The sequence below is a fragment of the Cynocephalus volans genome, chromosome X (assembly GCF_027409185.1).
Source record: "Cynocephalus volans isolate mCynVol1 chromosome X, mCynVol1.pri, whole genome shotgun sequence".
NCBI classification, from domain to species: domain Eukaryota; kingdom Metazoa; phylum Chordata; class Mammalia; order Dermoptera; family Cynocephalidae; genus Cynocephalus; species Cynocephalus volans.
Window position 1 is genome coordinate 123,687,033 of NC_084478.1, and position 26,803 is coordinate 123,713,835.

A 26,803-nucleotide genomic window follows, 5' to 3' on the forward strand; every position below is an offset into this window, starting at 1 on the left:
GACATATAGACCAATGAAACAGAATAGAGAAGTAATCCTTCGTGTATTTGATCTACTAATCTTTAACAAGGGTGCTGAGACTATGCAATGGGGAAAAGATATTCTCTTTAACAAATGGTGGTTGGGAAAACTGGAAATCTACATGCAATAGTTGAAATTAGACCCTTATTTTATGCCATATACTAAAATTAATTCAAAATGCATTAAAGACCTAAACACAAAACCTGAAACTGTAAAATTTCTAGAATAATATATTGAGGGAAAGCTTCATGACATTGGAATGGGCAATTATTTTTTTGGATATGACACCCAAATCACAGATAACAAAAGCAAAAATAGAAAAACAAGACTATATAAATCTTAAAACTCTGTACAGCACAGGTAATAATCCACAGAGTAAAAGGACAATCTACATAATGAGAGATAATATTTGCAAACCATGTTATTTGATAAAGGATTAATATCCACAATATATAAAGAACTACAACCCAATAATGACAACAACAAAATAAAACCTGATTAATAAATGGATGAATGATTTGAATAGACATTTTTACAAAGAAAACATAAGTGGCCAACAGGTATATGAAAAAAGATGCTAAACATCACTAATCATCAGAGAAATGCAAATCCAAACCATATGAAATATCACTTTACACTCATTAGAATGGACACTATCCAAAAATAGGAAATAACAAGTGTCAGCAAGAATGTGGAGAAACTAGAACCCTTGTGCACTGTTGCTGGGATTATAAAATGGTGCAACCACTATGGAAAACGGTATGGAGTTTCCTCAAAAAATTAAAAAAATAACTACCATATGACTCAGCAATCCCACTTCTAGGTATATATCCCAAAGAACTGAAAACAGGATCTCAAAGAGATTTGTACATCCATGTTTATTGCAGCATTTTTCATGGTAGCCAAGATGTGAAAGCTACCTCAATGTCCACTAAGGGATGAATGGATAAAGAAAATGTGGTATATACATGTACATACAATAAAATATACATACAATAAAATATTATCCAGCCTTAAAAAAAGAAGAAAATCCTGTCATATGCTATAGCGGGGGTAAACCATAAGAACATTGTGAGTGAAATAAGTCAATCAGAAAAAAGATAAATCCTACATGATTCCACTTAACATTTCCTGAGGTATCTAAAGTAATCCAACTTATAGAAACAGAAATCAGAATGGTAATTTCCAGGAGTTGGAGGAGGAAAATATGGGGAGTTGTTTGTTAATGAATATAAAATTTCAGTCACACAAAATGAAAATGTTCTAGAGATATGTACAACTAACTATATGCATGAAGTTAACAATACTGTAATGTATCCTTAAAACTGCTGAGAGTAAATTTATGTTATGTGTTTTTTATTACAATAAAAAAAAATGATGCAGATATTCAAAATGTGCTACATACATAATTAACTTCACTCTTTACCAGAGCCTTTCTGTGATGAAATTAGAAAGCATATCTGTTGTGGAAGCAGGCATTGCTGGACCTGTTGCCACTCCCCAAAATTGCTCAATCAGTGTTCTGGACCTGGAACATTCTCTTATGTGTAGGCTGGGTGCCTGAGCTGTACTGAGCTGCACCTAGGCTCCAAATTCTTCTTTATTAGAACTGTTTTCCTGTTCTAGGTATATAGTAAACTTCCTTGCACTGCTTAAGCGTGTGCATCATATGGCACCTGGCCAGACTCACTGCTATATCTGCCCCACATAGGAAATGAGTTTTTGCCTCCAGCAGGAGACAGGCGTATAGTCTATAGCCCTTCATCGGCTATTGGGAGGGATCCCTGGCCATAGGAGACTGGCAAACACTAAAGACTGATCTTGCTGTGTCTTTTCTTCTTTCTGTGTGTAAAATGTTGTTCCAACCAGCACCTTATTATTGGGTCCTTCTTGGCAACTCTGAAGACGAAGTCTGTTGGCTGCTCTTTCTGGTGGTTGGCATTGTTGTGATCTTTGCCATCTTCCGCATGGAAATCCTCACCAGGGATTGGTAGCTGGATCTTGCTACTTGACAATGTCAGAGGCTGAAAAGGATGTATTGAGTTTGGATGTGTGAAATTAAAAAGTGAAGTGTGTCTATGTATTTGAAATAATCTCTTTTGAATCTATGCTGAATCTCAACCAAGTTAATAGGTCATCTTCTTAGGGCTGGCTTCTCAAATGTTGGTATTTTAGTGTATTAGTTTGTTTCCGTTGCTTATAACAAAATACATGGAACTGGGTAATTCATAAAGAAAATGAAATTTATTGCTTACAGTTTCTGAGGCTGGAAACTCCAAAGTCCAAGAAACAAATCTGGTTGTGGCAACCGTGACCCAGAGGTCTCACATTGCAAGATGGTGGAAGCAGAGAGAGAAAGAGAGACTAAACTCCTGATTCACTCTCTTTTTAAAGCCCTCATTTTTAATCTATTCATTAGAGCATAGTCCTGCAATCTAATCACCTTTTCAAGGCCCCACCTTTCAATTACCATAATAGGATTTCCCACCCTCTTAATGCTGTCACATTGGGGGTCAAGTTTTGGGGGGACACTCAATCCAAGGCAGTTAGAATATATTTTTCCAAATGTTTTTAATATAAAGGGAAATTGGCAGCAAAACCAAACTGTAATACATGTTCTCTTCTGCTCTATGAGGTAGTAATAATTCATGAAGGAACATAATGCTTTGTGAGAAGATGCATTTAAAAGAGGTAAATGCATACTGTGTACTTGATTTACATTCCCTTCTCTACTAGAGGGACCATGAATATTGTGAAATGTAGTCTTTAATGTTTATGCATAAACAAAATCTTTTGCTTATGTGAATCATAAAGATAGAAAATTCAGCAGTGAAATGAGTCAGGATTATAATCAGCAAGGTTCTTCTGTACTCTTTCTCGGGCAGTCTTTATTTCTAAGACTGATTCAGTTTATTACAAAACTCAGAGTCTCTTCCTTCTCATTGCTGTGTAGTCCATTTATTTTACTTTAACTTTATTCCAGATTTATTGAAGCATAATTGCCAAATAAAATTGTATATATTTAAAGTGTACACCATGATGATTATTTGCTACAGTGTACATTCAACACTGTGTTGCTCTTCCACGTCACATTTTAGCATAAGTTTGACATGTCACTCAATAACCATCACAATTATTGTTTCTGTACTGAACACTTTTAAAACAATTATTTCACAGATATCACATGATGCCATTTTCTTTCTTTCTTCCTTCCTTCCTTCCTTCCTTCCTTCCTTCCTTCCTTCCTTCCTTCCTTCCTTTCTTTCTTTCTTTCTTTCTTTCTTTCTTTCTTTCTTTCTTTCTTTCTTTCTTTCTTTCTTTCTATTTTTGTAGAGGCCTTGGTATATTCTGATATACTCTTGCTTATTTATATATTTAATTTTATTTTCTCTCCCTCCCCACATGAATGTAATTCTCATGAGAGCAAGTGTCTATGAATCTTGTTCAGTGCATGGTATATTATAGTTATTGAATAAATATTTGTTGAATTGATTAATTTTTAAATTGATTACTTGCTGCAAATTATCTACTGACTGGAAGAATATTTAGTCATCCCTTCATTTGACATTTTTGTAAGAAATATTGTGGTTGAAACCTTCCAGCTCTTTCCATATTTCAAAATATTTCCCAGAAGTGAATAGATATGTCAAAGGGTCTGAATATTTTTTATAAGCAAGTCATTTAACTTTATAAAATGTCAATTTCTTCATTTTTAAATTGAATATAAAAATTTATACCAATATCATTGACTGGGCTTGTTGAAATGCTCAAATGAGCTAATAGATGGGAAATGCATTATTAATTCTAGAGCAATATATTCATAAAAGCCTTATTATTTTACCTTGAAAGTATTTATGAGGAGATATTTGTTCTTATATGTTATAAAGATTAGGTAAGATTGAACTAAAATACAGCAACATGGAAGAGTCACCAAGGCCACCATGCTTTAAGTAGTCTTAATACTGCTGCCCCACAGAGCTGTGAGTACAACAGGGGTCCATGTTACAAAGTAGCTTATAGTCTGTTGAAGAAGCACTAACATATAAGTATATGCTATGAGTAAATAAAAGGCTATTTTGTTAAGACAGCAGTATGTAACTGGTGCTGGTATGTGTGCTAAGACCTAGTATTCATAGGTGAGAGTTAAAGGAGGTTGTACTGTTGGGCCTATAGGAATGGATAGGTAGGACTGGCATGACGTAGGGACAGAGAAATGTGGTAATTTAAAGTTGTGGTCACAGCATGAACTAAGATATAGAGAAAATATTTTGTACTCTGAAGTACTGAGAATCTGAAAGTGGGAACTAAAAAAAATAGATGGATGTAGAGAATAAACAGGAAAAATTGACAGATCTGGGTAATGTAGTAAGGGGTGAACAAGATGAATGAGTTTCCCATTCTTGTCTGAGATAATTAGTATGTTCAAGAAAACATGAGTAGGTAACTAGGTAACTGAAAGACATTCATAGAAATGTTCAGAGAAGGCAATTTACATCTGGGAACTTGAGCTCTGATGATAGGAGTGATTAGTTTAGAATAGTAATGCAAGGGTCAAAACTGAACCTTTAGTAAATTCTCACATTTGGAGAAATCTGTACAAAATCTAAGGACAACAGAGATAAGGAAATAGTCATTGAGAAGCAGATGATGAAACTGAGTAATAAAATATCTTGAAAACTGAAGGAATGAAAGCACTTCAAGCTACCCTTGAGGGACCAGTCAACGGTGTTAAACACTGCAGAAATTTTGAGATAGAGTACGAGAAATGTTCACTGGATCTTGTCCTTCTGTCATTAATTACTTTCAACAAAGCAAAGTTTTAAGGAATTGTGGGGTTAGAGAAAATGATTATATGAAATTAAGGAGTGAAAGAGTTGTGGTTTAATGAAGTAATATAGTTAGTTCCTATAAGAAATAGCTTATTAATTTACCCATTCATTCAACAAATATCTGATTGTCCACAATGTGCCATGCTCAGTACTATATGTTGGGTACATGGTACCTACACTTAGAGGGAGACACATATTTTAATCAGATATTCACACATATAAACTAATATGAATCATAAAACTCTGGTAAGTGGTATGAGTGAAGAGCATTTGGTTCCATGGAGTGTCTGGTATGGAGACTTGAATTAGGCGTGGAATGATACTGTGAGGAAATGATAACAGACTTCAGGAAAATGTAGAGTATCTTGATGAGAGTTAGAGGAAACAGCTATGTTAAATGATTTTAACTAATTTTTAAATAAACATTGGAGAAACTTATGCATTTTCAAAAGCAGAGGAAAAGGGTACTTCAAAAAGTTCATGGAAAAATAGAATTAAAAGATAATACAAATATTTCCATGAGCTTTTTGAAGTACTCTCCTATGTGTGGAAGTATGTGTGTGTGTGTGTGTGTTGAGGGGCACTTTTTGTTTAGAAAGGTCCTCAAAGAGTATCTGTACTCTGACAAGATTTTCACAGTTTCAGAATCAAACACAGTGTCATCAATTTACCAGCCAAGACTTGACTCTTGGAGATTTCCAGATAAACTGCTAAGACAGTGATTGTTTTAAAGCAAAAAGCATCAATATAATTGTTAACACTGAGCAATAAAACTGCAAAGTGGGACAGAAGACTTCTATTGACTGACTTATGTGTTGCCTGCCCAGCAGGGAAACTAAGTCAGTATCAGAAAGGTGCAGTAAATTCAAGAGAAACTGTCCAAGTTTCACCCCTTGTGGAAATAAATCTCTAGAGGAGGTGGAAAGAATAAGAGAGAAAACACTTTTGTGGAGAAATTTAAGAGCACTATGAATAGATTGTTTATAATGCAATTCGATAAACTGTAAATTGCCTTTATTTCCAGTGCTGAGTAAAAGTGAATATGAAATTGAGAAAATAGGCTCAATTGAGAGATTTTCTCAGGGCAATAATTGAATATCACATTAGTAAATACCAGGGTATTTGTGACAAATTTAAGTTCTTATAGTACTATTCTATTAGAAGAAATCGCACGTAAGTATACATTTATATTGATATGCCTATACACTCACAACGCATTCATTTTTACAAAATGGCCATAGAAGAAAAGTTCGTAATCTTTGATCTGAATGCTTTTACATTGCTGTCCTCCGCAATTTTTAGAAACTATTCAGCAGCATCAGAGCCTAGCTGGAACAGAACCAAGTAAGCTTAAAATTATAAGAAATTCTTACATCTATTTTTCTGTTCTGTCTTTGGATATCACACAGTTTCCCCCTATTTTTACCCTCTATCTTTAATCACAGGTGTGCCAGAAGTCAAGTTTAAAATCTATTAACGTTTTTTTTTTCTTTCTGTTCAGTTTCCCCAATATGTGTTCAATGGGTATCATGTTCATGCAGAATGCTGAGTACCCTAAACATACCATCTGAGGAGCAGTTGCATTGGAAGAGTGTTTTCCAGCTAAACTTACTCCGTCTCACATTCCCTGGTCAGTGAAGCTTTCTGAGTTTCTTTAGGCTTTGAAACCAACCAAACCAACTTAGCCCTCTTTTATTTTAGTAAAGATATGGAAACACATCTTTTCTTATTACTTTACTATAGGGGTCAAGAGAAAACTTCCCTTCAACCACTTGGAGGTTCTCTGAAAAATCAACTAATAAATAGAGATAAATATGGAGAAAAATCATAACAAATTTTATTATTTTAATGTGCTGGGAAGGGAAATGAATAGGGAAATCACACGGGGGTAATATGTCAATTTCCCAGTGGGATACAAATATTTATATGCCCCTCTTCACAGGGAAGGGGGAGATGGGGAATGTAGGAGTAAATGAATTTTAGAAGGACTCAGTGGGATGGGGAACATATAATAGCCTGGGACAAAGTCTATTTGGTTCACAGAGCAGACAATGACTAGTAAATGATTTTCTTCAAAATACTGAATGGGACCCAAATAGAAGACAGTGGTCTGTGACAAAAGTTTGCCCAGCTGTGCTGACAGACTCCAGTCTTTCTTCTTGTAATGTGAGTAAAGTTAATGAAAACTCAGGGAAAGGACCAGAGGCACTTGTCTTCTTTGGTGGGTCCAAACTTTAGGCGAATAAAGGAACAGCTTCATCTTGTGCTTTGGAGAGTGACAGGACTGAGAGACAGAAAGGCGGTGGTGGGGAGGTGGAGACACCTTGAGAGTGCTTCTTTATTCCAGCATGTCAAATCACGATATTTTGGGTAACAGCTTTCTGCCCCCAACACTAGAAAACATAATGCTGAAAATTTTTAAAAAGCTAAGAGAAAATCTGTACAAAAATTGATTTGGTGATTTTTCAGGATATATAAATCTCAGTAGCATACCTTAGGTAACATGGAGTCATTAGTTCTTTTCTCATCCATTAACCTTGTCTAAGCTGGGTACAAAACATAAATAATGGAAATCGTCTGAGGGAAATATGGGCAAACCCCACTAGGAAGCCTGCTGGAGCAAAAGATTTCACCAGAAGCTGCTTACTACTCATATGTTCATGTGTGAGTGGGTGAAGGATATATACTAACTTAGCTCTGCAGATGCCCTAATCCCTGTATGTTCTGCTTTAGTCTCTAACCTTTCACTATCAAGTTGCAGAAGACATCTTTTGGTTCTGATTCAAATAGTCATCTCCACTCAGTTTCAAACTACCTTGATCTAATTTTTGATGTACCAGCTTTTTCCCTTTGTAAAGTACTGGTGTCATACAAATCCTATCTCATTCACAGATCATTGTTTTTGATAAATCAAATAAAAGTAAAAAGCAATGTCCCTTCAAATATGCTCTACAGACCCTGTAGGAGACACAATTTGTGCTCTATCCAGATCACCTTGGATCTCTCTCTTCTCCTGAGCTTGAATGTGGGTTTGTTTATAAGGACCTGCAGATAAAACTCTTCTCTGACAGACTGACTAGGTCACTGGAACCACACACTTAGACATACAGCACTGGAAATACCTGGGAGTTAACATCTCAGCCTATGACTGACAATGGAGGCAGGGTATGAAAACCTAGCTCCCTTGATTCAAGTTAGGACACACTCTGAGGTTGAAATATATGCCCCAGAGCATGGAATCAGACTTAGGCTGGGACTTTGCCTGAAATGTCACTCTTGCTGTTTTTCCCTTCTTTTATTATTTTCTACTGGGAACATCTTCTTAATAAATGAATCTTTATCTTAGGGTTCACTTTTGGGGACTAAACTTAAGATATACCCCTTTATCAGGGTCACCTGTTATAATTGTTGATTCCTGGCCCAATCCCAAAGAATGAAATCTACATTTTTTAACGAAAACTCTGGATAATGCTCATTGGGGAAATGCAAATTAAAACCACAATGAGATATCATCTCACCCCAGTTAGAATGTCTATTATCAACAAAACAAATAACAAGTCCTGGTGAGGATATGGAGATGTGGAGAAAAAGGAGCTCTCCTACGTTGTTGATGGGACTATAAATTGGTACAGCTTACTGTGGAAAACAGTATGGAGGCTCCTCAGAGAACTAAAAGTAGATCTTCCCATTGACTCAGCTATCTCCCTTCTGTATATATACCCAAAGGAAATGAAATCAATATACCAAAAAGACACTTGCTCCATGTTCATCACAGCAGTATTCACATTAACCAAAAGAAGGAATCAACCGAAATGTCCATCAATGGATGAACGGATTAAAAAAAACTGTGTTACATATACACAATGGAATAATATTCATCTATTAAAAAAATGAAATCCTATCATTTGCAGCAACATGGATGGAACTGGAAACCATCATGTTAAGTGAAGTAAGTCAGGCACAAAAAGATAAATACTGCATGATAGCACTCATGTGTGGAATCTAAAAAAAAAAAAAAAAGTTCTCATAGAAGTAGAGAGTAGAATAAAGGTTACTAGAGCTGGGGAAGGGAGGAGGAGGAAAGGTGATGGACTAATGAATACAAAACTATGCTGTCTATCATAATAAATCATCATGCAGTATGTGCATGTATTGAAACAACACACTGTACCCTACAAATATGTACAAGTAAATATCAAAATATTTTAATAAAATTTAAAATAACTTTAGAAAGTAAATAAATCTAATCATAATTTCTAATGTGTTTTCAGAATAAGGTCTAAATTCCTGAGCTCAAAATTCAAGTTCTTCCATAATCTAACATGATGTCTAACTATACTGCCTGTGTATGTCAGTCTAATTGTCTGTAGGTTACTTGGTGTTTTCATAGAGAATTAATGGGGACAATGACCTAAATTGAATTTCTCATAAAAATCTCTTCAACTACTATTTGCATAGAACCATCACCACCCACAAACTGATCCAACACCACCTTGGAATGTAGAAGAATCATGTCTCAAACTTGGAAGGACACAATAATTCACAGGAACAAAAGGTGTTAATATTTTTACCTGCTGGATTCAATTGAGGTGAAAACAGAGATACATCTTGATTTTTGTCTAAATGTGAACCTCCACATCATCTTGTAGGGTAACAAAGCACTTTAGTGGTACAGATCAACTTACTACCCCTTTGCAAACTCCATTTTCAGTCATTTAATCTATATTCTTTCAGGCAGCAGGACTCTCTCATTCCACAAGGCTTAAAATTACATTTATAATTAACACATTTTATTGCACTGAGCCTATTCTAGAGCCTTTGTTTTCTGATTACTTTTTTTTTTTTTCCCTTCTTGTTGATGTGCTGAATTACAGTGACTGATTTTCTGATGTTGAACTAGCCTTGTGTACTCAGAATAAATTTCACCTGGTCATGGTTGATAATTCTTTTTGTACTTTGTTGGATTTTATTTGCTAAATTTTTGTCAAGTATTTCTGTATGCATGTGCATGAGATAGACTGGTGAGTAGTTTTCCTTTCTTGCAATGATTTTATCTGGTTTTGGTATTAGGGTAGTTCTAGCTTCATAGAATGAACTAGGAAAGGTTTCCTTTGTTTTTGTTTTCTGGAAAATATTGTGGAGAATAGGTACCATTTCTTCCTTAAATGTTTGCTAGAATTCACCAGTGAAACCATCTAGGGCTTCTTTTTTATGAATTATTGCTTCAATTTTATTAATACATATAGCTGTTTAGATGATCTGCTGCTTTTTGTGTGTTTTTTTTTTATTTGGTTGGTTTTTTTTTTTTTTTTTTTTGGTGGCTGGCGGGTACAGGGATTCTGAACCCTTGACCTTGACTCTAACCAACTGAGCTAACTGGCCAGCTTCTTGTGTGAGTTTTGATAGTTCGTTTCTCTCAGGGAATTGGTCCATTTCATCTAAGTTATCAAATTTGTGAACAAAATTATTGATACTATTCCTTTATTAGCCTTTTAATATCTGGGATCAGTAGTGATAACTCCTCTTACAGTTCTAATATTAATAATGTATACCTTTTCTGTTTTGGGGGGTTAGTGTGTATAGAGGTTTATCAATTTTGTTGATCTTTGCAAATATTGGCTTTTGGTTTTGTTGATTTTTCCCTATTGATTTCCTCTTTTCACTTTCACTGATTTCTGCCTTATATTTTTTTCTTCCACTTGCTTTAGGCTTAAATTGTGTTTCTTCTTCTAGTTCCCTAATGTAGAAGCTCAGATTATTGATTTTAGTACTTTCTTCTTTTAGAATATATGCATTTAGTGCTATAAGTTTTCCTCTAACCCCTGCTTTTGCTACACTCCCACAAATTTGGGTAAGTTGTGTTTTTATTTCATTTACTTCAAAATGTTATTAATTTTCTTCTGATACTTTCTCTTTGGCCTATGTGTTACTTACAAGTCCATCGTTTAATCTCCAGATATTAGGGAATTATGCAGCTCTTTATGTTATTGATTTCTATTTTAATTCCCTTATCATTTGAGAACATACTTTGTATAATTTCTCTCTCTAAATTTGTTGAGGTGTGTTTTATGGCCCAGAATGTGGTCAATGTCACAGCAAGCTTGAACAGAATGTGTACTCTACTGAGGTTGAATGGAGTAATCTATAAATGTCAATTAGATAAAATTGATTGATAGTCCTCTTCAGGTCAACAGTATCCTTATTAATTTTCTGCCTGCTTGATCTATCAATATTTAGAAAGGGGTACTGAAGTTTCCAACTATAAAAGTGAATTTGTCTATTTCTCCTTGAAGTTCTGTCAGCTTTATTTCTCCTATATTTTGATGCTCTGTTTTTAGGTGCATACACATTAAAGATTGTTATGTTATCTTAGAGAATTGACTCCTTTATAGTTTAATAATGTCCCTCTATCTATGATAATTTTCCTTCTTCTGAAGTCTGATTTGTCTGCAATTAACATAGTAATGTCAGCTTTCTTTTCCTTGCATTGTCATGCCATATTTTTCTCCATCCTTTTACCCATATGAGTCTTAATACTTAAGGTGAGTATCTAGTAAACATATAGGGTTAGGTCTTATTTTTTGTTTTTTGTTTTTCCCAGTCTAACTGTCTGTCTTTTAATAGGTGTTTTTGATCACTCACATTTACAGTGATTATTCATATAGGTGGATTATATCTACCATGGCTGCAATTGTTTTCAATTTGTTTTTTTCTCTTTTATTGCCCCTTGTTTCAGCCTTCTGTGGTTTTGAATATATTGTATAATTTCATTTTATTTTTATTATACTCTCAAAAGTTTTGGTAGTTCCTCTAGAGTTTACAGTATATATTTTTAACTAACATAAATCCACCTTTAATAACATTATTCCACCTCACATGCAGTGCAGCTACTTTATAACAAAGTATTACAAATTCCCTCCTCCTATTCTATTTCATTGATGTCATTCATTTCACTTATTCAGGTGCTATAATCACTCAATACATCGTTACTTTTATTATTTTAAATAAATAGTTATATTTTAGATCAATTAAGAATTAAAAAATTAAATAATTTATTTTACCTTTGTTTTTCATTTTTCCAATGTGTTTTCTTTTTTTATATATTTCCATATGTCTGACCTATGTCATTTGCCTTCTGCCTATAGAAAATATGTAAATATTTCTTGCAAGACAGGTCTGCTGGTGATGAATTCCCTCCTCTATTTAAATTGACTTTATTTTTTAGGACAGTTTTAGGTTCGCAGGAAAATTGAGCAGAAAGTACAGTGAGTTCCTATAAATCCTTACCCTCACAGATACACAGCCTCTCCCACTGTCAATATCCTGCACCAGAGTGGTACAATTATTACACTTAATGAACATCATCATCAACCCAAAGTCATAGTTTACGTTAGGGTTCACTCTTGGTGTTGTACATTCAATGGCTTTTGGCAAATGCATAATGACCTGTATCCACCATTGTGGTATCATACAGAATAGTTTTGATGCCCTAAAAGTCGTCTGCATTGCCTATTCATCCCTCTCTCCCCTCTAACCCTGAAAACCACTGATTTTTTTTTACTGTTTCCATAGTTTAACCTTTTCCAGAATGTCATATAGTTGAAATCATGCAGTATGTAGCCTTTTCAGCTTGACTGCTTTCACTTAGTAATATGCATTTAAGGTTCCTTCATGTTTTTTCATGGTTGATAGCTCATGTATATATGTACATATACACACACATATATAAGTGTGTGTGTGTGTGTGTGTGTATATATATATATTTAGTATATATTTAGTGCTGAATGATGTTCCATTGTCTGGATGTATTATAGTTTATTCACTCATTTACCTACTGAAAAGCATCTTGGTTGCTTCCAAATCTTGGTTGCTTCCAAGTTTTTGCAATTATAAATAAAGCTGCTATAAACATCTGTGTACAGGTTTTTGTGTGGATATGAATTTTCAACTCATTTGAATAACTACCAAGGAGTGTGACTGCTGAAGGATATGGTAAGAGTATGTATAGTTTTGTAGAAAACTGGCAAACTGTCTTTCAAAGAAGCTGTACCATTTCGCATTTCCACCATCAATGAATGAGAGTTTCTGATGCTCCACATCCTCACCAGCATTTGACATTACCTGTGCTATATATTTTTACCATTCTAGTAGATGCTTAATGGTGCTAATTTACTTTTGAGGAATAATTTCATTGAATACGGAGTTCTAGGTTATTGGGTTTTTTTTTTCTTTTTAAAATTAAAAAATTTTACTCCACTGTCTTCTTGCTTTCAAAGTCTTAGATGTAATTTTTATACTTTTTTCCTATATATGTAAGGTGGGTTTCTCCATGCCCCCAACCCTGGCTTTCATTAAAATTTGTTTTGTCTTTGAATTTTTGCAGTTTGAATATGATATGCGTATGTGTAGTACCTTTGGTATTTATTCTGTTTGGTATTCTCTAAACTTTCAGGGTCTGTGGTTTGGTTTTTGTCATTAATTTTGGAAAGTTTTAAGCCATTCTCCTTCTGGTATTCCAAATAGGCACATGTTTTGATATTGTCCTTCTGATATTATCCTACAGTTCTTGTATATTTTGTTTTTTATTATTATTATTTTTTCTTTTTGCATTTTAGTTTGGGAAGTTTTTATTAACTTATTTTCAAGATCATTGATTCTTCCATCAGTAGACTGTGTAATCTACTGATGAGCTCATCAAAAGCATTCTTCGTTTCTGTTTTAATGTTTTGATTTCTAGCATTTAGTTTACATTCTCTCTTAGAATTCCCGCCTCTCTGCTTACATTACCTAGCTGTTCTTGAATGGCATATACATTTTTTTTATTAGAGCACCTAACATATTAATCCTAGTTATTTTAAAATCCCAGTGTGATAAATCCAACATCCTTGCCATCTCTAAATCTGGTTCTTATGCTTGCTTTTTTCTCTTCTGTTTTTTTTTTTTTTTTTTTTTTTCATGCTTTTTGGTATGCTATGTAATATTTTTTTAAAGTCTAGATATATTGCATTGGGTAATAAGAACTGCAGTAAGTAGGCCACTTGTGTGACAATTCATGTTAATTTGACTAGGAGTCAGTTTTGTTTAATACGTGCTGTACTTGTAGTTGCCAGATGCTTCAAATTTCTGTAATGTCTTAAATTTGTCTCCCCTCTTGACTTCGGTATTCCCCAAGTACTCCTTCTAGAATAAAGTCTGTGTCTTGCCGATCTTTCAGCTGTAATCCAGTGTTATTGTATTGGTGGTAGTGTTGAGGTGTGGAGGAGGAGTAGTCCTATATAGTCTTCCATTTAAATCTCAGTCTTTTAGTGGTTTTGAGTTTTATCTTGTGACCTTCATAAGTGTTTTTTCTTGTATAGCTTTTTTTGTTCTCCAGTCCTCCTTAGGTGAGACAGGAAGACTAGAAGAGACTAGAGTGAGAAAAATGCCAGTTTCCCAAGGGCTCTGGGACAAGGCTGTGGTAAACTATTTCTCCTGAAGAGTAGACCTTTGTTATGTAGAAATATTTTACAGTGTTACTTTTCCTCTCCCCCTTCCAGAGGCATGAGAAGATCTTTCTTGGTTCTTGACACTGAGAACCTAGGAGCATTCCTAAGAGATAAACCCATGAGAGTGTGGCAGCATCCCGAAGACTGTGCCTCCAGGAGTTTCTCACTTTCAACTTAGTCCACACTCAGCCTCCAGCAATTTGTCAAAATTGCCATTTAGGTGTTCCTACCAATGTATAGCCCTAGTGGTTTCTGCTGCATTTCAGAGAAGCATAGTTGTGACTCACTGAATTTTCTTCTCTCTCCAGATTTCAGAATAGTGATTTGCCCTATGACCTTGGTTCTCTGATGAGTCAAAGAAAAGTCATTAATTTTCAGTTAGTTCAGTTTTTTTCTTGTTGTAAAGATAATAGTGATCACTTCCGAGTTCTTTATTTGTTGGAGCTGAAACCACAAGCGAGTCTTTGCTCTTTGTCTTTAAATTTATTGTTTGATTAATTTGGCTTCAGACTTCATTGTTTGTGACATGTCAGGGCCAATGCAATTTATATTCTTTTCTTGCTGTCTCTTCTTATTAGACAATGTCCTAATCCATGAATGCTCCCACCATAGCAGGAAAGGTTTGTTTTAGCTGCACATAACAGAAAAAACTAAAATAACAGAAAACTAAAGATGTTAGAAGCTATTTCTCTCATTCTATCGAGGTTTGTCTGGAGGTAGGCACACTAGGCTAGTGTAGAGATATCCTGGGGAGAGAGTGATTCAATTTCTTTCTTTCTTCTACAGTAATCTTAACATATAGTTAACATTCCAGTTTAAAAGGGTTGCTGATCTGCAACCATTAGTTTTCCTGTCAAGAAAAAAAAAAAAATAGAGGAGGTTAAGGAAAAGCAAGGGTACATATCTGCCACTCTTTTAGAAACCTTCAAAATTGTTTCATTCTGTAACTTCTACATATTATCTTAGTCATATGAGCATAACTAACTGTAAGGAAATTTAGGAAACGAAATGTTTTTATTGGCTATGTGCACTGGAACTCAATTTTTTTTTTTAAAGTTTAGTTACTAAGCAAGGAGAGATAATGTATATTGAGCTGACAAATAATAGACCCTGTCAACAAGATGCAAAATCAGTATTTGAAAGCTGATATCAATTTGACTTAAATTAGAGTTATTACTCCAAAACCAAAACTAATAAAACACATGTGACAATACAATTGACCTTGTTTTTATTAGCTAGTGGTGTAAAAATTCACAGGTAAAACAAATCACTGTTTAAAACAAATCTCTAATCAGGTCTTGCTTCAAATTTCTGGGAACGGAGTAAGTTTATCTTTCTGATGATTAACTTCTACACGCTGACTTATTAGGCAACAGCTGATGAGCACAACTGTTGGATTTTAGGAGGAAAAGAAAAGCCGTGTTGGGCTGCTGGTTTACTAATAGGCAGGTTTGGGTTGGGGGAAATCAAGGAAATAGAAAAAAGCTATTTCTGTTCAAGCATTATATTTTTGTGTTTCATTCAACTATAGAAAGTACAAAAATAATTTAAAGAAGGTCAGACATCAACACTAGACAGTTGTTATATAATTATTATACTCAGTTGGAGAGGTGAAGGTATAACAGGTCTCTGCTGTCATTAATAAAGATTTATTCCTCACAAATTGTTGAAGGAGAAGTTTAAGTAGATAACAAATTCCTAAAACAAGAACTCACTCAGCAGGTTCAACACCTGAATGTTTTTCTACTTCTCGGGTTTTTTCAAATTTTAAAATTATTTATTTATTATTTTTTTATTATACATATTTGTGGGGTACAAAGCTGACTATCCATAGTTATGTACAATGTGTGATGGTCAAATCAGGATAGGTAGCTTATTCATCATTACACTACGAAATTATTCTTTGTGTCCATTAACCAATTTCTCATTAACCCCCCCTCCTTCTGCTCCTCCCCTCCCCTTTTCCACTTATAGTAATCACAGTTCTGTTCTCTCATGTGTTAGTGATTGTTTCTCTCTCTCTCTCTCTCTCTCTCTCTCATTTGTTTATTTATGAATTCAGCTCCCAGTTATGAGTAGGGACATCTGGTATTTCTCTTTCTGTTCCTGGGTTGTTTCACTTAGCATAATTTTCTCCAGGCTTGTCCATATTGCTGCGATTGGCAGAATTTCATTCTTTTTTATGGCTGAGTAGTAGTTCCATTGTGTATATGTACCACATTTTTCTTATCCAATCATTTATCAGTGGACATTTAGGTTGGTTCGATAGCTATGGAACAATATAGAAAATAGAAACCAAACCAAAATAGAGCTGAGATAAACATGGGAGTGAAGGTATCCCTTTAACATGATGATTTCCATTCTTTTAGATATATCCCCAGTAGAGGGATTGCTGGATCATATGGAAGTTCTATCTGTAGTTGTTTGAGGAACCTCCATACTGTTCTCCATAATGGCTGCACTAATTTACAGTCCCACCAACAGTGTAGAAGAGTTCCCTTTTCCCTCCATCTTCACCAGCATTTGTTATTCTTGGTCTTTTTGATAATGGCCAGTCTAACCGGGGTGAGGTGATACCTCACTGTGGTCTTGATTTGTATTTCCCTGATGATTAGTGACACTGAGCATTTTTTCATATACCTCTTGGCCATTTGTGTGTCTTTTGAGAAATAGCTATTCAGCTCCTTTGCCCATTTTTAATTGGAATATTTGTTTTTTTACTGTAAAATTATTCGAGCTCTAAAACAGCATGGTACTGGCCTAAAAACAGACATGCAGACCAATGGAACAGAATAGAGAACCCAGAAATCCCCCCATGTACTTAGAGCCAACTGATATTCCACAAGGGGTCAGTTTTTAATGATTGTAAGAATTCAAATAATGTCAATTTCTATTGTTAAAAAACCCTAATAATTGACTTACTTGCATTGCCATATTGAAAGAGTTTATAAATATATCATTTTATGTACCATATTGTAAAAAAATATGACCGAATAAAATATAAACAAATTGATAATTTTTTTCCCTGAAATCAGAAGATATTAAGTTTAATCGATTTCTTACACATCACTGTGAGTTTTGAGATTTGCTATGATGTCCGTAAGGTCCTGTAACTAGATCATGAGGTGCCTTCTCAGTAATTAAAGAATATAAATTGTGTTCAGTGTTGCCTTACAGTCAACTGTCATTTTGTTGAAAAGGGATAATCCATATAAAGTATATATGTTAATTGTCAGCTAAATAGAAGAGCAAATGATCTGAATCATCCAATTAACCATTTAGACAAATGAAGATATATTTGGGTCAAATAAAGGTACTCAGTTCACTTTCAGGAATTACTTAGAGGGAGTTTGCTCACTGCAGTGTAAATGAGCATTTAATACTTTTAGAGGTGCCCCCTGGGCTGATACCTGAGCTATCTCACTAAGGTATTATTTCTCTATTGCTTGACTCAGATGACTAAAATCTATAAGGAGTAATCTGCTCTGATTTTGCAGAATATCTTATTATCATCTATATTAAAGCAAGATTTTTAAAATGAAGTTAATATTTTAATTTTCCTCATTGTATTATCATGTTGCCTTAAGCATCCGTAATCCTCTGTAAAGTGAAGAAAAATGGTTTCCTCTTTTAAAATATACCTAGGACTAAAGTCAGATAATACCCCTTCATAGTGAACTGTTTGGCTAATTTCCCAAACTCTAAATGAATAAATAAACAACAAGAACAAAAAAACCACAAATAAAACATACCATATAAGATTAACTGCAAGCAGAAAATAATTTTTTAAAAAATGGCAAAAAAAATAAAGCTTAGAGAATTATCTCTTTTATTTTCCCATGAACTTATTGGCTGCCAAAGAACTTATAGGTGGTTATTTTTATGATTGAGTTATAGAAAATTATTTTACCAGTTTTATCATCAATCAAAAGCTGATCTTCCCTCAGATTCACAGTCAGTGCTTTTTAAAAATAAATATTTTATTACAGTATCGATTGAAGTACTATGAGCTCCTTCATGTATCTGGCTGTTATGGACTAAATTATGCCCCCCAAAATTTATATATTGAAGTCCTACCCACCCCCAATGTAATGGTATTTGAGGATGGGACCCCTGGGAGGAAATTAATAAAGATGAGATCATAAAGGTGGGGTCCTCATGATGGGATCAGTGCCCTGATAAGAAGAGACCAGAGCACTTGCTCACCATCTTTCTCTCTGCCATGTGAGAATATAGCAAGATCAAGGCCATCTGCAAGCCAGAAAGAGGGCCGTCACCAGAAACCAAATTGGCTGGCATCTTGATCTTGGAGGTCCCAACCTCCACAACTGTGGGAAATAAATGTCTGTTGTTTAAGTCACCCAGTTTATGATATTTTGTTATAGCCCAAGCAGACTAAGATATTAACTTTTTTTTTGTTTTCTCATGATGCAAAGTGTATGTTAATTTTTTAATTTATGGATTGACTACATAATTTATTTTAAGAAATATGGTAGTTATTGGGAATACAAAATAATTTAAACATAGTTTTTGCCCTTTGGAGCTTACAGAATAACAAGAGTGACTGGCGGTGATAAATCCAATGTGAGAAGCTGTATGAAAGAGGAAAGTAGAGGATTCTATGAGAACATATAAGTGGGGAACCTAACTTGAACTGCACTGTGTACGTGAATTTATTCTTCTGCCTAGCTAAGCAGCAAGTTCTGAGAAGTTAACTTTTGGATAGAGAAGAATGGTCTTTGTTATTTGGAATTAAAGTTGTCATTGTATTAAATAGTAGTATGTCCGGATTATTTAGAGATACCTTTGCTTCAGCTCATCCCTGGGAGTTCATGGGAAAGCTATAGGCACATGTAAAAATGCCAAGTAAGATAAGAAATACTACATTATTATTATCCAGGTTAATACAAGCTGAAATTCATAGATCTCTCATAAGACTAAATTGGAGTATATAACTTGTGCCTCAACCCAAATTCTGAATTTACAACCAGCCTTTCACTAAACTCAAAGTAACAAGAAGGCTTGAATTCCAAAGAGTTAAGAGAGAATGTGCTAGCTGTCAACTTTCTGATCTTGCCCATATAAAAATAGGAAGAAAACTGAAGAGGTTCATAACCTTTTATTACAAAGTTAGTGCTCACTAGTAATGGTGACCTAATCAGTTTCCCAATATCTGACAAATCAAATTATTATTCCAACCTCTTTGATTTGGGGAGGGACATAGGAAGGAAGTGCAGACAAAAGTGGACAGGGAAGCAGTCACAGGGGTAAGAGGCTTTCCTCTTCCCTGACTCTTCCACTTTTCTTTTTTTGTATAGTCCATCAAGATTAACAGCCAAGCTCATGATGTGGTTGTTCTCTTCTGGACAATATGGATAAAATATCAAAATTCTATTGTCATTGATAGGCCTCTCTCACATAATTTTCCACATCTCCTGTTGATCTTTCTTGGATCAACACAACATTTTAGCTGATTGTCCTCAAAAGTTCCAGAGACTGATTAGGATAGGAACTTAATTAACTCTAAGGCCTCCTTATTTCTGATGCTGAATGTTTACCTTACTCTTTAGTCCTACTAATGACATGTAAAGCTACAGTGTCCCACATAATTCTTTGTAAAGGCTTATATAATGAATACCACATTGTACAAAAGCTCATATCAGAGACTGTCAGTGTGAAGTAGGATGAAGCTTGCACAAAACTGTTCAACACAGGCATGGCTGGAATCAGAATTGAAGTTGAGATTATGTGATGTGATAGCCAAGAGATGCCTGACACTATTATGCTCTCCATTAAGTTGAATCAGCATCGATTATGGCTGGTCACAATCTCTGTAAAAGTCTTAATATGGGAAGGTTAGTGGAAGAAGCTACAATCTCTGCTTTCTACTACTGATTCTGAGGACATAATTGCTATCCATCCCCGTTCTCCACTATGCCACTTCATACTGCGATTAACAGTGAGTAAGAAGGTGCATTTCCCAAACTCTTATCCAATAATACATATTGTTAGTAAAAATAAAATTGCCAATATCAGATGAAAAATGGAATTTTGTTGCTTTAATTTAGCTATTTGATTTCTAAGAAATTTAAGCATTTTTTAAAAAATTTCATTTTATCAATATATAATGTAGTTGATTTTCATGTCCCTTTACTGATTCCTCCCTCCCCCTCCCTCTGCCCCCTCCCACCCATCAACATCATATCTGTTCACTTGTCTTAACATGTTCAAAGAATTGTGATTGTTGTGTCTTCTTCCCTGCCCCCCACTGTTTGTTTCTGTATTTATTTTTAGCTCCCACAAATAAGTGAGAGCATGTGGTATTTCTCTTTCTGTGCCTGACTTATTTCACTTAATATAATTTTTTCTAAGTCCATCCATGTTGCTGCAAATGGTAGTATTTCATTATTTTTTATAGCAGAGTAGAATTCCATTGTGTACATATACCACAGTTTCCTTATGCACCCATCAGGTGATGGACATTTGGGCTGGTCCCAACTCAGCTATTCTAAATATATTTTTACAATGTCCTTTTATATTTCTTCTTTTGTGAAGACCATATCCTCCTTTTCCTATTATTCTGTTGTTCATTTCTCTAAATTGTATTGATTTTTAAGACCACAGAAATAATTTATAAATAATGCCATAAGTCCAGAAAATGCAAATGACTCTTGGGAAACAGATTTGAGGCAATGGCAGTTTTCTAGTGCCCTTTAAATTGTTACTTATTTCTCTGCACTAGTTGTAAAATAAACTGTTATAATACAGAACTTTGAACCATTAAACTTTAGCTTTAAGCCTAGGCTTATGGTGAGTAAGTCACTCTTCCCATAAAAACTAAAAGGAGGGTATTTTAACAGTGTATACTATATTGATATTTCTTTAGTGTCATTAATTGCTTGAAAATATTTTCTGGTTCTGTTTAGATAATAGAATGAAAGTATTTGAATGAGACACGCTCATGCATATTACTGTAATTTTCCCCACTGGTTATCACCAAGGTAGGGTATCAATTGGGTTTGCAGGTTTATCAGTCACTTGCAGCACTGTTTACATTATGTAGGCTTCCTTAAAATCCATGTCATGGAACCAATTTAATTTTCTGCTCAAGAGCACTGTTTAATTTACATTCAATGTGTTCTGTTATTTGAGAGTTAGGCTCTTTCAGAAAATAGTTTAAGCAGAACACTTCCTGTGGCAGGTTATAAATTTAAGTTGCAAAATATCACTGAAGAAATTTAGACAAGTGCCTATTTACTAATTAAGCCCACTATGTAAATTAGCTTTTGAGTCGAAGTTACAGAAAGGCAAGTTTTGGTTCAAAACAAAGAGAATAGTTTATTAATTTTAACTACTTAAAACTGGAGACCACTACTTCAAAAGATAGTGAGTTGTCAGTCACTATCAGTGTTACATGTACGGACTCTTGTTTTAGAGGGAGATCTTGCTGGGAGTGAGCAACTGACCTAAACTGATGTCTGTATAAGGATGGCCAAGGTTCTTAACAAACAAACCTAAAATAGGCTTAGAACAACCAAAGTTTCTCTCGAGTTCTATTTAATAGGAGCAGAAATACAAAAAGATAGAATATGCTGACATGAAAAACAAGAAATTTGTCAGAGTAGCAGAAAAGAATGGAGCCCTGGCCACCCCAAAAGAACCACGCCAAATATTCTTATTATCTGCCTATTGTTTCTATATTTATTGTCACCATGCAAGTCTAAACCACCATAATGTCTAGTTTGGACTACTTCAATAGCCTCCTAATTGGTCTCCCTGTTTTCTCTTTTACTACCCCAACTAATCTTATTTCCAAGCTGCAAACATACTGATTATTTTAAGAATGCAAACCTTATTTTATCACTCCTTAACACATCTCAAGGTTTCCAATTGCACTTAGAAAACACACACACACATACATACACATGCATGCATGCATGCACACGGGTGCAGTCACACACGCATTCTTTACCATGGCCTTCAAGAGACTAAATGATTTGACCTTTATCTATCTCTCCAACCCCATCTCATGCTGATGAGGGGTACACTTACTCCACCCAGACAAACACTGGGATTTCAGGAGAGAATAATATGTGATTTCTGGAGGGGACATCTTGAAGACAAAGGTGCTTGTACCTGGTTAATGTCTGAAAAATCTAAAGGTGAAAGACTGGATCAGACATGTAGGTAACAGAGCAAAAGGACACAGCCTGAAACAATCAATTAAAAAGAAATTCTATAATGAGAAAATATAATAATTGAAACTAAGAATCAATAGATGAGTTTAACAGTATATTAGAGATGAAGAGAGAAGAAAAAAATTGTTTATTGTTTGTTAATAGCCTGCACCTTCAGAGATTGGCTGTATGCAGATAGGTGTGTGCTTCCCATGTTTCCTATGGGCTAGATGTGAATCTCATAGGGGCAAGGTTACCCAACATGTAAAGATAGTACATGGTTTTTCTCCCTCAGACTTCTTTTACAATTAAAAAAAAATAACTTCCGATTTCAGTAGTTTTACTTGGAGGAGCCAACCTGTGGTTTTCTTTGCCTTTATCCTATTGGGGTTTGGAGCACATCTTGAATTTGTAGCTTGCTATTACCTACAAGTTTTGGAAAATTCTCAGCCATTTTCTCTGCAAGTATCACTCTCCTTCTGTGATGCCAATTACTTGTATATCAGAATTCTTCCCTACGTCCCATATGTTTCTTGTACGCTTTTCTCTGATTTTGTCTCTCAGTGCTTCAAGTATATGTAGTTTCTTGTGACTCCTCACCCACATTTCAATTTTTTTCTTCTCTCTTCATCTCTAATATACTGTTAAACTCACCTGTTAATTCTTAGTTTCAATTATTATATTTTCTCATTATAGAATTACTCTTTAACTGATTGTTTCAGTTCCCAGTTCTCTGCTGAATTCTTCACTTTGCCATTGAATTTCTTAAACATGTTAATCATTTTTTTAAAGGTTCATGTCTAAAAAATATCAGGATTATAAATGAGCTTGTTTATATTGTCTGTTTATTTTTGTTGATTTTCAGTCTATTTTAATTTTTTGCATGCCTTATTATTATTGATTGAGTGCTAGTCATTGGACATTGAAAATAGTTGAGATGTTTGAGGCTCTGGATAGAAAAGAAAGGAAAGGGACAATTGCAAGGAAGAGAGGAGCCTTTTTCAGTAGGGAGAAGACTCTACCCAGGAGATCTGCAAAGGTCTCAATGTTCCCTCCTGGAAGGATTTCTCATTTACAAGGAGGAATAAACAAGGCTAGAGAGAACTGGGTATAGGGAAGTGGGATGGGCATGGTGGTATGATTGGACCAAAGGTCTGAGAATGTTTTACCCTGAAGCCAGTCTCTTTTCGACAGGAGCCTTTAAGGAGGCTCAGGTTGAGACTGGGTCAGTGTTCAGGGGCCTAGGGAAAGAAGAGAAGCCTGACAAAATTTGGTCAAGTCAATCTACTGGCATTTTATTCTGCTTTGTCAGTGAGAACAAATATTTCAGCTAATCATTTATGAGCCAAAGGATGGGAATTTTTAGGGTCTGTATCTGGCCTAGTCATAGGTATTCAAGGGGCACATTAGCAAGAGTCTTAGCTAAGTCATACGGAGAAGATTGGTTCTTGGTAGTAAACCTTTTCAAGAAACACAAAAGAGTGAGGGAGGTATTTCTTAACAATCACTCTTTTCTAGGAGCACAGGGCTCAGGTAAGATTCAGTACTGTCAAGGGAAAAGACTTGTAAATAACCAATTATGAAAACATCCAAATCCATGATCTTATGGAGGATTGTTCAAAAAGCTTTCAGAATAGAGAGGAGGGCCCCACTAACTAGAGATCAGGGCAGATGTTACAGGAAATTCACTTTGTAGCTGGGCCTTGTGGAGTAATTGATTTTTTTCTGCCAGTACAGTACCTTTTTTCTTCTAGCCCTTTCTCTATCCCCATCCCACTGCCCTTACCCACATACTCTAACCATGGCATTCAAAGAAGAACTGTTATTTTTGTTGTGCTCCAGGGACAATTTAATTTTTCTTCTGGAAAGCAGTTAGGCTAAGGGCAGATTATTTTATTCCATTCAGGAATTTAACTGATTTAAAGTTGGGCTTTAGTTTTTGTGAGGGCTGGTCTATTTCAAGCTCACCCTTACCCTTGGTATATAACCCTCAAGGTCCCAATTTAAAGCCTTAGGTATTTACCAGGGCTTCTCTTTGTCAGCTTTCAAACTCCAGTTTTTGTACTCGAGATCTGAGATCCTGCAAACAGCTCTCTTACCTTTTCAGTCTCTTAGTCACTGCACGTGAGCAGATAAATACTTTGAAGGGAAAAGTAGTGCCAAATTAGCCTCACCTTCTGGGTTTCTCTTCTGTTACAAATCTTGTCTCCATAGTGTGTAACATCTTGGTAGGCTTCATTGCATTCAAACAAATGTTATTTTATGTTATACAGATTTTCTAGTTTTCTCAGAATTATTATTGATCCAAAACAACATAGTTCACCATTGCTAGAAGTGGTAAAATGCTGGAAACCACCAGCAGGTTTTTCTTCCCTTTCCTTGGGTTCCCACGCCGAACCCAAGAGCAAGCTGCCCTAATGCTTCACCCCTCGGCCCTAGAGATGGCCAGGGGATCTCCCTGGGGGAGTGAGTGATCTGCCCGCCAACCCAGCCCCGTAGAAAGAACACTCAGACACGGCAGGGTTTCTCTCAAGCAGTTCTGTTTATTGTTTGTTAAGCAAGCGTATTTAAGCTTTGCCAGCAGGGGAGTTCCCTCCGCCCAGCCAATCAGGGTAAAGATCACACGGTCATCCATGGGTGTTCCTTAAGCTATACTAAGCAATCATGCCTTGATCACCAGCGTGGAAAACCAGGGCTGCCAATGGAATTAAACAAAAACAAAATGCGGAATTCAGCTGTCCCCTCCCACCTTGCTTCCTCTCGGGGCCATCTTTAAGTGGCCGCATGGAGAGGGCCTTGCCTAAATCTCCATTTTGGCATTACTGAATCGCATATGAGCCCAACAGCAAAAGTGCTATAAATCTTCAATCTCTAACATCCCAGTTGATTTTATAATTAAAATGTATCTTGTTACTTATTATAAATATTTGTATAACACATTAAGAAAATGATTTATTTTTAATATTTATAGGTATTCGATCACTTTGGCATATGAAGTTCCTCTCAAAATTAATTGCCATAATTATCTATTGTACATTAAATCAAACCCAGATATCCTCACAAATCTGTGCTGTAGACACAAATATTTGTTTTCATATGTGATACTATAAATAACAGATTTTCTTCATAAATTGTGACCACTAAAAGTAATACTTTTTTCTTTTTCTTCTGGTACTTTGAGAATCTATTGAAATTTCTTTAGTAGTATGTGCTTATTTAAATTAAGATCTCTTGCTTGGGTAACATTATTTAAATACCTTGTGTTATGGATTGATTGGTTGAATAATTGCTAGATTTAGTCATTTAACAAATATTTATTAAGCATCAACTTTGTATCAGGCACATTACTGGGATGCTGTGTATAGAGAAGTAAGACAGGCAGACAAGAACTAAAATGCAATAAAATAATAGACATTATTGAGGAATGTACATAGCACAAAGGAAGCAAAGGAAAAGCCTAATTCTGCCTTGGAAAGTCAAGGAAGGACTCACAAAGTAGTTAGCCATTGAACTGAGTCTTTAAATAACATTAGGATTTTTCACATCTGATAAATCCAATGGGATCACATAAAGTGGTTATCAAATTCTGCCTTGAGAGATATTAAAAAGGTTATTAGTTTTCAACAAATGGTGCTGGAGCAGCTGGACATCTACATGCAAGGAAATGAATCTAGACAAAGACTTTATAACCTTCACAAAAATTAACTGAAAATGAATCACCAACCAAAATGAAAAACATAAATGTATAAAACTCCTAGAAGATAAGATAGGAGGAAATCTAGATGACCTTGGGTTTGGAGATGACTTTTTAGATATAACACCAAAGGCCTAATCAATGAAAGAAATGATTGATAAGCTGAAATTCAATTAAAGTTAAAGAATTCTTCTCTGCAAAAGACACTGTCAAGAGAATAAAAGACAAGACATACACTGAGAGAAAATATTTGCAAAAGAGATATCTGATAAAGAAAGGAGTACATACAAAATTTAAAAAGAACTTCCAAAAGTCAACAATAAGAAAACAAACAGCCTGATTAAAAAATGGGTCAACAGCCTTAACAGACACCTCACCAAAGAAGATATACAATAGGAAAATAAGTATATAAAGAGGTGCTACACATCAAATGTCATGAGGAAAACGCAAATTAAAACAACAATGAGATATCACTACAAATCTATTAAAATGACCAAAATGCAGAACACTGACAACCCTATTTGCTGGCGAAGATGTAAAGCCACAACAACTCTCATTCATTCCTGTTGGTAATCCAAACTATCACAGCAACTCTGG